The 16,294-nt window shown below is 35.9% G+C and overlaps 1 long non-coding RNA gene across 1 annotated transcript in view; it reads left to right on the top strand.

Moving 5' to 3' along the window:
* The window catches only part of LOC118156730, a 23,786-nt gene extending 7,992 nt beyond the window's left edge, over positions 1-15,794 (top strand). The window contains exon 3 of the long non-coding RNA XR_004746408.1: positions 15,222-15,794. This is a non-coding gene — a long non-coding RNA (uncharacterized LOC118156730). The remainder of the gene's footprint in view (positions 1-15,221) is intronic.
* The last annotated feature ends 500 nt before the right edge of the window (positions 15,795-16,294 follow it).

Raw genomic sequence — 16,294 nt, 5'->3', positions numbered from 1 at the left:
GGGTTTTTTTTTTTTTTTTTTTTTTTTTTTTTTTTTTTTTTTTTGACCATTCTGAACCATATCCTACTGCATTGGCATAATGAATTGTATGTCACAGCATCCAAAATTTAACCCCTTTAATTCTCTTTTTTACAGAACCTCTTAAAAAATTTTAGCAAGAAGAATTTTATTTGTTCTTTTTTAATATTATTTTAGTTTTTCACTACAAGCAAATAAAAATAGTGCTGAATATTGAGTGTTTTCTCATGCTAATCTACCTGTTTTCTAGCAAAGAAATTATGTTTTTGTTTGTTTGTTTGTTTGTTTGTTGTTGTTTTTAGTTTGCAGTCTTAATAAATGGTCTTGTAAAACATCTTAAACCTCACTATTCAATCTTTTGATTATTGTACTAGAGTTTTAGGTGTTTGTATTACTTTTCAGTAACGGCCAACATTTAGAGTAAAAGCCTTGTCAATCCATGAATGGTCCTCTTCACTTACATAAAAATAAAAATAAAAGGAAAGAAGGAAAGGAAGGAAGGAAGAAAGGAAGGAAGAAAGAAAGAAAGAAATACGGAAAGAAAGAAGGAAAGAAAGAAGGAAAGGAAGAAAGGAAGAAAGGAAGGAAAGAAGGAAGAAAGGAAGGAAGGAAGAAAGGAAGAAAGAAAAAGAAAGGAAGGAAGAAAAGAAAGCAAGCAAGCAAGAAAGAGAAGGAAGGAAAGAAGGAAGGAAAGAAGGAAGGAAAGAAGGAAGGAAAGACAGGAAAGACAGGAAAGTATGTTTAACAGGGTTGAACTGTAAGTTACTGTGAAAATGAGAAATACTGGAGACACATAACTGGGGCATCACCCACTTGGGGATTATCCAGACCAAGCTCTCTTTCTTCTGTATGGTTTTGTGTATTAATTTGACAAATATTTCTTCTGAAGGACAGAATTGAGTGCTACTGTTTGCAGCCTTCCAGGTGAAACTGAAAAATCAAGATTCTTTCTGCTACAGAAAGGCATAAAGTTATGTCCTAATTCTGTTTGGGAATAAGGTGAATTTATTGTGCAAACAAAATTAGAATTTTTTTCTTTCTCTGAACTTCTTGTCTGTCCCTTTATTATTTTCTTCACTCCAGCCAGGCTGAGCTCCCTTCTCTCTCACCTTCTCTTTTTATTCCACCTCAGGCTTAGATTATCTTTCCCTCTGCTCCAGTCCTGGACTCAATTTGTTGCTAACAACTTGTACATTAAGTGAAATATATAGAATAAAACAGTAACAGCTGCCATTCCCTATTACAGTCACACTCCTGAGCATTCATCAGGATTTTGATTGTTATCCTTTCAAGTCCTAAATGCTCTCAGATGTACCGTAGACTTCCCACTCTTCTCTGCTTGCTGCTTTCCTCCTCTCTTTTACCACAGCAGCCACCATCTTTCAGCTGCAGCTTGATGTCAGAAATTAGGTGAAAGCTGCTTATTTTTTCCTCTCTCCTCCACCTTCCTTGCCACCTTATTTTTCTTTTCCTCTTACTCTGACATTGCATTTCTACAAACCATCTGGAAGAACTGATTCACTCTGTGCCCTTCTCTTGGTGTGATGAGATTTCTGCCAGAGAAGTCATTCCACATTAGTCTCATTTTCTGTTCTGTCTGAAACCTCTTCCAGACAGGGAACAGCATACGTGACAAGGCCCTTGTCAGTCCAGGTCTGCTTTGTTACAAGGTTGAAGTAAAATATATCTATTTGAATGTATGTATGTTTGCACATGAATATATGAACATTCATGAAATCAGTCAGAGTGAAAATAATCTGTGAGTAGACAGAATTCCCAAGGTCAGGTTCTTTTCTAGAGTTGTTCAGTGCTCAGATCTGTGCATCAGGCAGGTGCCTCCATGCCCAGACAGCAGATACCAGAGGATTTCTGCACTACATAGTTTGGCGCTTCATAGAGACTTGTGACTAGATCTTGGTGAGGATGCTTGGCACCCAGAATAAAGACATCTGTATTGGCAGAACAGTCACATCAGTCGTAGCAGAGTAACTGGGTATATTAGCAAGGATGAAGCTTCCTATAACTTCATAGTTTCCAGAACTCAGATCAGTTGTTGGCTCATTAAAATGAAATGGACTATGCCAGATGTCGATGCTCTTGCATAGAAAGAGAGAAAAAGGAAGCATTTTTGGTTTGGTAAAATTTATATATAATTCCAGGCAACTGAAGCCATCAAAACTTCTGGATTTTAGATGAAATAAATTGTTACTTGAATTTCCCAAACTGAGGTTGATTCTTGATTTCCTTTTGTTAGAAATAAGAAAGCAGGTATAAGATATCAAAAATAAGATTACTAAGAAAGCCATTTTATTTTTCTGTCTTAGAAAAGACTTCTACTTAGAACTTAACATATGTGAGATTGAGAAGCAATCTCTTACTTCAAAATAACTTTTCCTACCAAAATCCTAAGAGGTGACTGAGTCTCTTGCACAAGCAAAAACATGAGAGACTTTGATCCTCATGCATAGAAGCTTGCTACTCATTTCAGACTAAATTTGTATTTTGTTTAATGATTACATGTATTAATGATTAATAATGATTACAATTATATTCAATTATAATTGAATGCCTTAAATTCAATTCTGGCTCAAGTATTTATACTGTATGTTCATTATACGCAAATTTCTTTAGGAATAAATTTTTAGTAGTAAGCATATCCATAATGAAGTTAACAACTATTGGTTTGTGAGGGGCTTTTGGGAAGTAAAAAATAAAAATAAAAAATCAATCTTCCTTGCTGTTTTAGAGGGGACAAAGCTAGTTCCTTTCCAAACCAGAACTAAATCACTAAGTATTTCAATATATCAAAGAAAATCTAAAATTTTAAAATTTTTCATATACAAAACTATTTCAAGTTTTGATTTTGCTGTTATTTATCTTTACTTGCAAAATAATTTAAAATTTAACTACTAAACTATTAAGACACTCATATTGGGGTTATTTTTTTGTTCTTGATTATTGAGATAATATGAACTTTCTTTCTGGTGTGTCTGTTACTCTTTACTATTCATGACTAAGTTTTTAGCATAAATTACAGAATCATAGAATGGTTTGCGTTGGGAAGGACCTTAAGGATCATCTAATTACAACTCCCCTGGCATGGGCAGGGACAGCTTCCACTAGATCAGGTTGCTCAAAACCCCATCCAACCTGGTCTTGGACACTTTCAGGGATGGAGCATCCACAACTTCTCTGGGCAACCTATTCCTGTGCTTCACAACCCTCATAGTAAAACACCCCTTCCTAATGTTGAATCTAAATCTACACTCTTTTAGTTCAAAGTCATTCCTCCTTGTCCTGTCATTCTCCCCCCTGAAAAAAAAGTGTTCCTCCACAGATTTCCTGTAGGCAACCTTTAGGTATTGGAAGGCTTCTACAAGGTCTCCCTGGAGCTTTCTTTTCTCTAGGCTAAACAACCCCAACTTCCTCAGCCTGTCTTCACAGGAGACGTGCTCCAGTCCCTTGATCATCTTCGTGGCTCTCCTCTGGACTCTTTCCAATAACTCTTATACCGGTGGCACCAGAGATGAGCTCCAGGTGGGATCTCACGAGAGCAGAGGGGAAGAATCATAGAATGATTAAGGTTGGAAAAGACCTCCAAGATAATCTGGTCCAACCATCATCCTACCGTCAATATCATCCACTAAACCACATCCCTATATACTACATCCAACCTTTCTTTAAACATCTCCATACATAAGTATGTACATACATAAGTAGACCGCCATACATAAGTACATTATGTGTAAATGAAAGTGATTCTGTCATTCAAAAAATACTTAAAACTAGACTCCATGCCAATCTAAAATAAGCTTAGTAAGACTCCTCAGGCTTATAAACTTTGTAATTCAGCTTTGAGTTTTTCTGCCTTTGCCTAAAAAATTTTCTTTCCAAAGGAATATTTTCCCTGAATTCCTACAAGATAAAATAGAAGTGTTTGTTCCTTATCATACTAGATTTATATAATGATTTTGTCTGGAATGAAATTTAAAAATCTGGTAAGAACTGATACCACTTTGCTACATTCCTGTCTTTCTTAAAGAGCAAAATAAATTTACTTATTTTATTCTTCATTAAATTCTAGAAATTTCCATATATTAAAGGCAACCAAGAGTCTACAGGCATTACAAGAACTCTTAGGCTAAGAAATGTAAGTCTGTACATGGCTGTATGTATGTTACAATAGTGACTGTATATGAAACTGCTCTATATTGCTTTCTGTTATGGTTTTCACTTTGTCCTCTGTGTTCCCCAAGGCTTGCTGTAGATGTCTATCTGTACAATAGAATTGCATGACTATGTGATGCAAAATTTTGTCTCACAGCATTTCAAAGGTGGCATACATTATCCATTTTCAACAATAAAAATCCTATCCAAATGAAGCTGGAAAATCCAGGCAAGCCAGATGGATAATTTTCTAGAGTCGTCAGGGAAATTGTAGCTATTATGGTTCACTGACTATCCAAGGTGCTTTGGCACATTTATCATTTCATGCTATTCAGAATCATAGTAACCAAAAACCAGTGAAGTGGCCTGATCCTGTCAATTCTTTTCTATTTACTGCATTCAGATTTTTTGTATAAAACTTAGTTGTATCTCACCTAAGAATAAAATTGGCCTTCTGAAAAATGGAAGAATGAACACTAATAAGAGAACACTTTAAGCTGTGGTAACTAAAAGTTTTAAAGCAACTTATGTTTTCATTAATGAGTATGTGGCATTTTTATGGAGTAATGAAAGAATTAAAAATATTTCATAATTACGTTTATTACAAACTTGTTTCCACAGAACAATAAATAAAAAAAAAATCTAACCTTTTTCTCTGTATCTATTTTCAAACACTCATTTATGAAATCTTAGTTAAAAATTGAAGATTGTATATGCAGTCATACATATGCAAAAAGTCATTATATCTGTGATGTGTTATTATCATCAACTAAATATAAAGGTGTTTTTTTTTTTATTATATATATATATATATATTTTTTTTTTTTCCCGCAAATCCACCTAAATCATTAAACTTATGACGTATAATGATGTATACAAGCATTTTGTTAAAATTCAAAAGAAATTATGAAGACTAATAATTCAGGTGCACTCACTTCAAGTTTTCTATACATTCTACTTCTTTTAATCAAATGCAAATAAATGACAGATATTTTGTGTACATGTATACTGCAGTGTTCATCTGTCAATGCTGACCTTTATCAATAAAGTTTTTTTTTTTTTAAAAAAAAGAAAAGTCGATAGTTTTTTTTTTTTTTTTTTTTTTTTTTTCTCACTTGAAATGTGTACTGGGTCTGGCTGGGATGTTAATTTTCACTGCAGCAGCCCATACAGTGCTGCGCTCTACACTTGTAGCTAAAACAGCAGTGGTACCACACTGGTGTTGTGTCTGCTGCTGAGCATCACGACTTTCTCTAACCCTCCTAGGGAGTGGGCAAAAGAGTGAGAAAGAAATATCACCAGAGCAGCTGACCTAAAAAAAACCCAAGGGATATTCCATACCATATGATGTCACACTCAGCAATAAAAGGTGGAAAAAGGAAGAAGAGGGGAGGGGTGGGCTCTTGTTGCGTAAACATCTGTCCTTCTCCCGAACACCACCTATGTGCGTTGAGGCCCTGCTTCAAGGTGGTCAAGCTTGACGTGGTCAAGCACTGCTCATTTGTGGGAAGTAGAGAGTAATTTCTTTCCTCTGGACTTCCACATAGCCTTTTCTTGTTTTGTGTTGTTATTCCCTTTCCCCCTCCCTCTTCCCCTTTTCCTTTTTTCCCTTTAGTTGAATTGTTTCATTAGTAATAATATTTCCTTAATAATATTTTTTGTCTTTAATTAAATTATCCTTATCTCAACCTGTGAGTTGTTCTTTCCTTTACTTCTTCCCCTTCTCATCTGAGGAGGGGGAGTGAGAGAGCATTTGTGATGTTCAGCTGCCTAGCACGGTAAAACCACCACAAAATGTTATCAGACTGTTTATTTACAGACATTCCCTAAAATCAAGAGCATGGTTTCTTTAACAAAGGCTATGTCAATATGGTGAGTAAATAACAGGTTCTATATGATAGCAAAAGGCAAATCCAGTTTAATGAAGTTTCTTTTTTCTTGACTGAAAGGATAAGGCATTCCAGCCTCTCAAAAAAAAAAAAAAAAAAAAAAAAAAAAAGAAAACCAGCCAAAGAACCAACAAAAACAAAACAAAACAAAACAAAACAAAACAAAAAAAGAAACATTTCTTCACTACAAGGATCAGATTTTCAATACTGGACCATCTACTGCAAGAAAATAAAATATGCTATAATTATGTTTTCTTACCGGGGGTGACCTCTAGTGTGAAACAAAGGCATTTAGCATTCTTTTGGGTTTGAAATGACAGTTTTTTGCCAATTACTAGATTGCAATTTCTCAAGTTCTGTTGGTGTCTAGAGGAGCAAGACAATTCTGCCATGAAAACAAACAAACAAACAAAAACCCTCTCAGCCCCACCTCTACAGTAATTCTCTCTTGTCAGTCTCATATTTCCTTGACATGATTGCTTCTTTTTATTTTCTCTAACTTCCATCTGTATGAATACACCTATGAAAGATAAAGCCCATGAAAAAGCTTTATTATTATTATTATTATTATTTTAATTTTATTAGAAGTAATAAAAACAATGTATTGATTAAAATTAAATTTACCAAGTGAAGATATGAAAAATCAGACTGTGTGAAACAGAAGGCTGTACTACATCTTCTGTCCCTTTGTGGTGGCTGTGTATGTATATATATGCATATATATATATATACATATTTCATTCCAATTTATCTATAGATATGTTCCATTGCTTAGTGCAGGACACCTTATGTACAATCATGTATAAAAAGCATAAGTGTATAGTTTTTTGTTTCTTTGTCCTGTTTTGTTTTTTATAATAAATAATACATCAATTCACAACAAAATTTCTAAGCAGTTGTACTGTCCTTTGGACTATTTTTAGAGAGGCATACAACTTATGTACATTGCAGTATGTCATCCTCTACTCTTGCTCATCCCACTAGCAGTAAAATGGTGGTTGAATAAGTTTTCTTATTTGTTGAGAAACGTGGAATTATTGCACTCCAAATGGCACTATCAATATCAATACAAGACGGAAACTACTGTGGGTATTCTCTGTTCATTAACAGGATGGATGTTAGGATGGAAACCATCAAATAACAACCATATAAAAACAGCTTACTGCACACTTTTGCTGTTTAGTTAATGACTTAACAAATGTGACCTCGTCAAGGAAGGAACAACACTGAATGAGAAAAAAAAATAGAAAATATTTATTAGTTTTGAGAAAATATATGTCAATTTTAAATGAAATATTTTAGGCTTCTGAAATGAATATAAAAATTATTAATTTTCCTTGAGATCCTACACTTTGGTTACTTTGCAGCCATTATGTTTATTTTGCATCCATGACATTACTGGGGTTTGTCCAGACAGATCTTGTAAGCTAAACAAATCTTAGGCTAAGTAGAAGTCAAGAAGTCTCTGAAGTCCCACTGGGTCCAAAAAATGGATGGACTTATATCAAAGTACTAATATTTATTAGGGAGGGAGCCTGTATTTTAACAAGATGATCTTTTAGTTTTGAAATATATGACAAAATACATTCCACTCTGCAAAAATTTCAAGGACTACTATAAGAAGTCCTTATTACTATAAGTAATAAGTCCATCCACTTACTGTGATGGTCAATACAGACTGAAGCTTTAAATTACTTTAGAACTTTGCAGTTGTATGCTTATTGCTTTCAAAGAAAAAATATATATATATTCCTCAAATTGTTTCAGTTTCCTTTTGGAAGGTGTTTATAGATCCACCGGTGTGCCAATACAATACTGATGTTATAATATGGTCAGTATCTCAAAGGTTTTAAAAACAGATGAAGGTAGTGTGAATTACTGTGTAGTTTACCTAGAAGTATATTTTGGCATCTTTATTTTAATTAGTCCATCCAATCATTCCTTCTATAATGAGTCATGGAACTTTTTCCTGTGTTAAATATTTCTGTATCTTTTGTTCATTAATTCATGTCATCTTCTGTTATTGTTATTACTTCTGCTACTGTTATGTTTGTTTAAATATTTTTTTTATGGAAGGCCTATTTTCTGTTATTTCTCCTTAGACAGGTAAATGTACATCCTCCCTTATGAAAACAGCCTGTGTCCAGTTGCTATATATTAAAAATCTCTGGTACTTCCAGTTAAGCAGTTAGATCACTATCTACAGCTAAGCAAAGGGACAACAGTCACCTTCATCTAGAGTGAAACAATATTAAAAGGTTAAGAAAATAAAATCTAAGTTTATCTAAATCATATTATAGATATTGAAGTTGCCCTAAATTTGGAATGATGTTCTTTCAAGTCTATAAATCCTGAAATGCAGGTAAGTGGCAAATACTTGGAATCTGGGATCCAAATATTTGCTCAGTTACTAGCAGTATATTGATTACTATCCAATCAGAAACCTTAACACAAAGTTTTCCTTAGCTGTATTAGCTATATATAGTCATGTGGACATATACTAATACATGAACTATGCTTAAACTTTGTTGCCAATGCTAGGAAATGAATCTGACACATCAAATGAAATTGTAACTTTTCTGCTTAAGTATTTTAGTAATACTAACTCACCAAAGATTGATTAAAAGTTTTTGAAACAGTATTCCTAGACTGCTGGTTCATAAAGATTCTAAAGATTCTTCATACATCATTACAAATGACTGTACTAAAACTTTAAATGCAATTTTGGCACTACACATTTCTCTCAGGTTCCAAGAATGATTTTTTCTTGCTTGTGGTGTATTTATTGGTGCACAGTTAGCAAAAGTGAAGTTCAGGGCTTTAAACATTAGCGACAGGAGTATTCTGACAATGCCTTCATAGCACTGATCAGGAGGATGGCAACATATTAAACCTTACAGTGTTTTGAAAAATGCTTTTAATTTGCAGAGATAAGCAGAGATAAGAAAAGTATTGTTTTGAGAGGTACTTTTGAAAAATTGAACCAAATAACCTCAAAATTAGAAATTATTTTCAATAAATATGCTTTATAAATGAAAGCTTTATTTTGGCATTCATCTCTTGTACAGTAGATAATATTTGATATGCTTTTCCTTTGCACATTTGTGTTGATACTTGGTCTTATTTTAGACTTTTTCTCCATCCTGTTTTTCTTCTGTTTAAGTCTTAAGATATGTTCTGGTAAGTGTGGTTTGGAATTACTAGTTGTTTAAGCTCTTAGAAATAATTTTATTTTAAAATAATTAATTGCTGTTTTTAGTTGACATATACTCTCTAAATGTCTATCTTCTGTCTTTGCTTTTTTTTTTTTTTTTTCTCATATTTCTGAAAACTGTATTACCTTGGAAGTGTAGTTTGTTTGTTTGTTTTTTGTTTGTTTTTGGTAGAATTTATATGATTCAGTTCCCCACAATGGTCTGATTTCATGGACTGAAGATAAAGAATCAATTTGACCAACTCCTTATTGGTCTGCCTGTTCTGTAGAACTTTCCATTTCTGTTTTGTGACATTGTATGTTATCCATTCTGTTTTGTTTTGGTTTTACCTCAAAGACGAAGTTCAGTAAACACAAGGTTGGGGCATTCTTTGGTTGTTTTGTATGCATCCATTTTTTACTTCCACATTAAGATACAAGGCTCACAAAGAGAAGAAATACCTTTTTTTTTTTTTTTTTTTTTTTTTTTTTTTTTTCAGTAGTGGTTAATTTCCTTTATAGAACAGGATCTCTTCTCATTATGGTAATTTTTCCATCTGATGTCCATAGGTAAATTGCGCTTCCTGAAGAAAGCCTGGATCTCTCACAGTATTCTATATCAAATAAAATAGTTGAGTGTCCCTGACTTTTCTTAAAGACTTTGTAAGTGAATGATTTCTTCATCTCTTTGTGAGAAAATACCTGTGCAAGTATATTCAGCAGTGCTGAAGTTCTCTCATGTGAAGAAGATTCACATCTGTCCTTTTATTTCTTTCATACTGTTATGAAAAGTTGTAGCTTTGTTTGTACCTTGAAAGGCTTGAGCCTGTTTCAAAAGTTGCAGTTATTAGAGCCAAAGACATGCAAGTGTTCTAATGTATTTAAATATTTTCCAATATTGTTGAAGGAGGGTGGCTTTGAAGATGTTTTTCAGACAAAACAATTTCTACAATTGTGCTGTAGGCTGCCTGTATTTGCTTTGCTTAAGATATCATTTAGGCAGAATCCTGTGTAATTCCTCAACTGTATCTCCAATGTACTAAAAGAGCTCAGAAGCATTTCCCTTATCACATATCTTTTGGTTGTACCATTGCAATTTTTCTGAATATCTTTGAATCTGAATAGCATAAAAATTACCATACTGTCAACCCAGAAATATTTTGCTCCTGTGTGCAGGATTTTCCTGTCTTCTTTGTCTTTCTCATTGATCTTTGCTCTTCAAAATGAGGCAGGTCAGGGAGAATTATTGAAACCCTAAGCAGATTCAGAGAATAAAGCACTATCACAAAGCAGTTTATGCAGCTTCTAAAAAGAGTCAACCTTTGAGTGCCTACAGTACTTTATTCTGCTATAGATATTATGATTTAATAAATAGAACAGATTTTTATAAGAGGCATATCTTAAAATACCTTATAGTTAAAATACATATAAATTAATAATAAAAAGACTTTCACCTACAGAATACTTACGACATTAACAAGAAACCTACTTAAACTTTTATTTATTTTTTTTTTTTTTTTTTTTTTTTTTTTTTTCAAAAATAATATAGTGCATTAGGTTGGTTTTGGTTTGTTCTTTCCCCTACCACATTTAAACTCCTTTCTAGAAATGTTTTATTCATCAGAAAATCCACTTAGGCTTGCAAAATAATGTGGGGATGGTCTTTATAGATCCTCTGGTAGTTATCAGACATCCACTAAAGTTTGAAACCAAGAGCTGCCTCTGTGCAGGTTAGGTGGGATATTCATATATTATGTGCTTGTAATAAATGTCTAATTTCAGACATTTCATTGTTCATAACATTCTGAAGTTTAACAACTCTCATTTAAGCTCTTCTTAACAGTCAGGCTCCTTGCTCTTCCACATTTATCAGATGTTATTTGCAAAATGGTTGATGGTCTCCTTTCAATATCTACTTGATTCATTTGCAACTGATGTTTGGAATGAAAATATTTCACCTATTCTTAGAAAGTTTTAGCTGGTGAAACATGCACAACATCTAAAAAATATACAACTGTGTACTCTGTACTGTGCAGCAAGTGGACTTTGCTTAAATTATTATCAGGTGTTAGAAGAATTAGAATGTCAGTAAATAGAATACATTCTAGTACTGTTGATTATCATTGTTCCACAGTCTGATTTGTGCTTCTCATCTCAACTGCCCCACCTCCTACAATAAGTCATGTAGCACTTTGATCTTTTTCATTTTTTTTTCCTTTCCTTTGGCATGCTTGTCTATGGCAGACAGGGTGGATTTAGGTATCTTTAATGTCCCTTCCAACCCGAGCTATTCTATGATTTTATGATTTTGCAGTTTGTTATTGCTCCATCCCAAGACTCTGTGCAAGTACTGTCACAATTACCTTGACACCTTGAGGTATAATTACACCTCTTAAGTTTCATGGCTCATTTTTGTCATAACAAGAAAATTCACATAACCCTGGTCTGAATACTTTTTGTTTATTTAACTGGTATTAATCTGCATAGTTTTATTACTTGTTATGACATCTTATGCAACAGTTTTCCAACAATTCTTTAATGCTGTGCAGTCTTGATAAATATTATATAAGGTTCAGCGTACTATTTTCAGTATGCTGCCCAGCAAGTAGGAGATTTGTGTGTAGAGCTTCTGTGTACCCTTATCTACTTTTACCTTGATTAAGTCTGTGTAAGTTTGCTGAGTAGATAACTAATTATATATAATTGTTTTTTACATTTAAAATAAACTAACAGATGAGGACTATTTTGACTGAAGGTGAGATATTCCTAGAGGTGTGCAAGTCTTTGTGTGAGTACAGGGGGAATACAAGGATGCTGCGAGGTGGTACAGGGACAAAATCAGAAAGGCCAAAGCTCATCTGGAGCTCAATCTGGCTACTGCTGTTAAAGACAACAAAAATGTTTTTATAAATACAAAAAAAGATAGTACAAAAAGGAGGACTAGGGAGAATCTCCATCCTTTACTGGATATGGGGGGAAACTTAGTAATCAGAGATGAGGAAAAATCTGAGGCGCTTAACGCCTTCTTTGCCTCAGTCTTTAACAGCAAAACCAGTTGTTCTCTGGATGCCCAGTACCCTGAGCTGGTGGAAGGGGATGGGGAGCAGAATGTGGCCCCCACAGTCCACAAGGAAATGGTTGGTGACCTGCTACAGCATCTGGATGTATGCAAGTCAATGGGGCTGGATGGGATCCACCTGAGGGTATTGATAGAACTGGTGAAAGAGCTGGCCAAGCCGCTTTCCATCATTTATTGGCAGTCCTGGCTATCGGGGGAGGTCCCACTCGAATGGCGGCTAGCAAACGTGACGCCCATCTACAAGAAGGGCCGGAGGGTAGACCCGGGGAACTATAGGCCTGGTAGTTTAACATCAGTGCCAAGGAAGCTCCTGGAGCAGATTATCTTGGGTGTCATCATGCGGCAGTTGCAGGGCAAGCAGACGATCAGGCCTAGTCAGCATGGGTTTATGAAGGGCAGGTCCTGCCTGACGAACCTGATCTCCTTCCATGACAAGGTGATGTGAAATGTGTTTATTTGATTCGTGTCAGTATGGAACAATGCTAGGGCCGCATGATGAAATATAAGCTCGTATTTAAGAAAAACAGAGTGATTAGTGTACATAGTTCTTGTATCATGCAAAGGAATGATCCAGCAATTTGTGTAAATAGAGGGTTTGAAGGGCGAACATTGAGACTCTAGTCTGGGAGATAAGGGGACCAAGGAGTTTTTTTAGGAAACTGCAGACTTTTGCATGGGACGCTGCACAAGCCTCTGATAACCAGCAAAGAGATCCACCAAATAAGGAGAAAGGGGGAGTTGAAGGACGACCGAAGGACAAAGCCTGGGAGGAAATCTACGAGCCTTCAGCACAAGAGACCCCCAGAAAGACCACCAGAGACTGCTACGCATGCGTCCAGAGAGGGTTTGGATTCCAGGAACTAATTATAATAACCCCGCCTTTTCTAGGAATAGTGATGAATATGTATTAGTCTAGGAGCATAAAAATCAGACACCTGATGTAACAGGTGTGCGTCCTGGTAGAGCAGAGACTCCCGGTGCACCCAGCGCTGTTTGCTTGCCTCTATTCGCTTAATAAATCACAAAAATCCTATTTGGGACTTAATCATTTATCACAGTGACATGCTTAGTGGATGAGGGAAAGGCTGTGGACGTGGTCTACCTTGTCTTCAGTAAGGCATTTGACACCGTTCCCCACAGCATTCTCCTCATGAAACTGGCTGCTCATGGCTTGGACTGGCATACACTTTGTTGGGTTAAGAGCTGGCTGGATGGCCGGGCCCAGAGAGTTGTGGTGAATGAAGTCAAATCCAGTTGGAGGCCAGTCACTAGTGGAGTCCCCCTGGGGCCAGTCCTCTTTAACATCTTCATCGATGATCTGGACGAGGGGATCAAGTGCACCCTCAGCAAGTTTGCAGACAACACCAAGTTAGGTGCATGTGTCGATCTGCTTGAGGGTAAGAAGGTTCTGCAGGAGGATCTGGATAGGCGGGACTGATGGGCTGAGGCCAACAGTATGAAGTTCAACAAGGCCAAGTGCCGGGTCCTGCACCTGGAGCACAACAACCCCAAGGAGTGCTACAGGCTGTGAGATGAGTGGTTAGAAAGCTGCCTGGCAGAGAAGGACCTGGGAGTAGTGGTTGACAGTCGGCTGAATATGAGCCAGCAGTATGCTCAGGCAGCCAAGAAGGCCAGCAGCTTCCTGGCTTGCATAAGAAACAGCATGGCCAGCAGGTCCACGGAAGTGATTGACCCTCCGTACTTGGTTCTGGAGAGGTCGCACCTCGAGTACTGTGTTCAGTTTTGGGCCCCTCGCTACAAGAAGGACATGGAGGTGCTTGAGCGAGTCCAGAGAAGGGCTACGAAGCTGGTGAAGGGTCTGGAGAACAAGTCTTATGAGGAGCGGCTGAGGGAGTTGGGACTGTTTAGCCCGGAGAAGAGGAGGCTCAGGGGTGACCTTATTGCGCTCTACAGGTACCTGAAAGGAGGCTGTAGCGAGGTGGGGGTTGGTCTATTCTCCCACGTGCCTGGTGACAGGACGAGGGGGAATGGGATTAAGTTGCGCCAGGGGAGTTTTAGGTTGGATGTTAGGAAGAACTTCTTCACTGAAAGGGTTGTTAGTCTCTGGAACAGGCTGCCCAGGGAAGTGGTGGAGTCACCATCCCTGGAGGTCTTTAAAGGCCATTTAGATGTAGAGCTTAGGGATATGGTTTAGTGGAAGTTTTGTTAGCGTTAAGTCGGAGGTTGGACTCAGTGATCTTGGAGGTCTCTTCCAACCTAGATTATTCTGTGATTCTGTGATATATGGAATTATGAGGCTAGACTCTGGCAAAATGTTGTTGCCCAAGAGGAGAAAGAGTAGAATACTGCAGAAGATCCTTTGGGCTTCAGAAAAAAAAAAAAAAAAAAAAAAAGAAAAAAAAAATCTTTGTTCTTCTGAAGTGCTTAAATCCAAATACATTGTACGAATAAGGTGAGACACTTCCCCTGGCAATACTGTCCTTCACTGGAGAGATACATTATTTGCTTAGTAAAATCCACATCTAAAGTTATTAAAAAGTATTGCCTTTTAAAAAGTAAACAGTTGACACATAATTCGGAACTCATTTTTACTTGGCTCAACTGAAATTATTGCTGCAGCTCAGCACCAGGATCTTATTTCTTCTGCCTGGTCCATGCTTTGCCCCAGTAGGAGAGTATATTGGAATATTTCCCTAACTTTTCAAGTAGGAGAATAGCTGTATTGGTTCATATAAATTACAGATGAAGTTAAGGCAGCAATCTCTTCAATCTACAGTCAACTTTTTAGCTCCTGTGCCAAAATTTGTGTGTAAAAAGCAGAGTGAATATGAAAAAAAGCAAGTGTCAAGTCAAGGAATGGGTACATGAACTGCGGAATAAACTGAGATAATTTTTTCAACATGCTGTTTTACAGTTCCTGGATATGTGCCTCTTCCTTCAGAAGCACAGAAGCTGTGCTGAAGCTGCTTTTCTCTCCTGCTTGCACATTCACATCCTCCCATGCACATGCTTTGCTACAGCCAGTTCTATTTAGATAGACTTTGGCATAGTCATATATCAAATTGAACCATAATAAAACCAGAAACCAGAATTTTAATTATCATGTGAGTGAGCATGTTGTATATAATAGATATTAAATATAATAATTAGCAAAAAGTGAGAGTAGAATTTTATGGTGTTTTGTTAGTTTTTCTGCTAACATAAACATTCTGAATTTTGAAGATCAGAATGTGTTATTATGATGCATCAGTCTGATTTTATGTATTGTGCAGGGTGTATAATGTTGAAGTCAATGCAGTCTTCACAGAAACAATGTACAGTTTTAATTCTACATGTCCTTATCTGTTGCATATCATCATAATAGTGAAAGCAAATGACTTTCACCTACGCAGACAAAATCCACTTATTCCCTTAGTATAATTTGTGCTTTGGATTTTATTTTATTTTATTTTATTTATTTTACATTCTGTATGAAGTACACAACTTTGAATCTTATCTTAGGTTTTAATATTCTATACTACATGAAATACATAAATACTACTATGAACAGTTGATATATTGCTTTTGGAGTTATTATTATTATTATTATTATTATTATTATTTAATTCACAAGGTGAAAAAAACAAGAGGAGCATGTAGATATATAATATAACCAAATGTGAATGATTTTGGAGTTTTTTTTTTGTTTTTTTTTTTTGGTGGGGGGGAGTTGGACGGGAGAGGTGAATATGCAGGAACTTTTGTTTTCCTTGCCATATAACTAGGCTGCACCTGTCAGTTCTAACCTTTGAATCCTGGTCATAATTCTAATTTTGGTAACAACTGCAATAGCTAGCCAATGAAAGTTTACACTAGAATACTCTTTTTAGTCATTGACTAGCTGTTTAATTGAGAGTTTATAACCTAAGAGACTACTAATAATTGACATATTTTTAAAACATTCTTCCTTCCTTCCTTCCTTCCTTCCTTCCTTCCTTCCTTCCTTCC

Source organism: Oxyura jamaicensis, chromosome Z (genome assembly GCF_011077185.1).
Source record: "Oxyura jamaicensis isolate SHBP4307 breed ruddy duck chromosome Z, BPBGC_Ojam_1.0, whole genome shotgun sequence".
Taxonomy (NCBI): domain Eukaryota; kingdom Metazoa; phylum Chordata; class Aves; order Anseriformes; family Anatidae; genus Oxyura; species Oxyura jamaicensis.
This window is presented reverse-complemented; position numbering and strand designations above follow the sequence as displayed.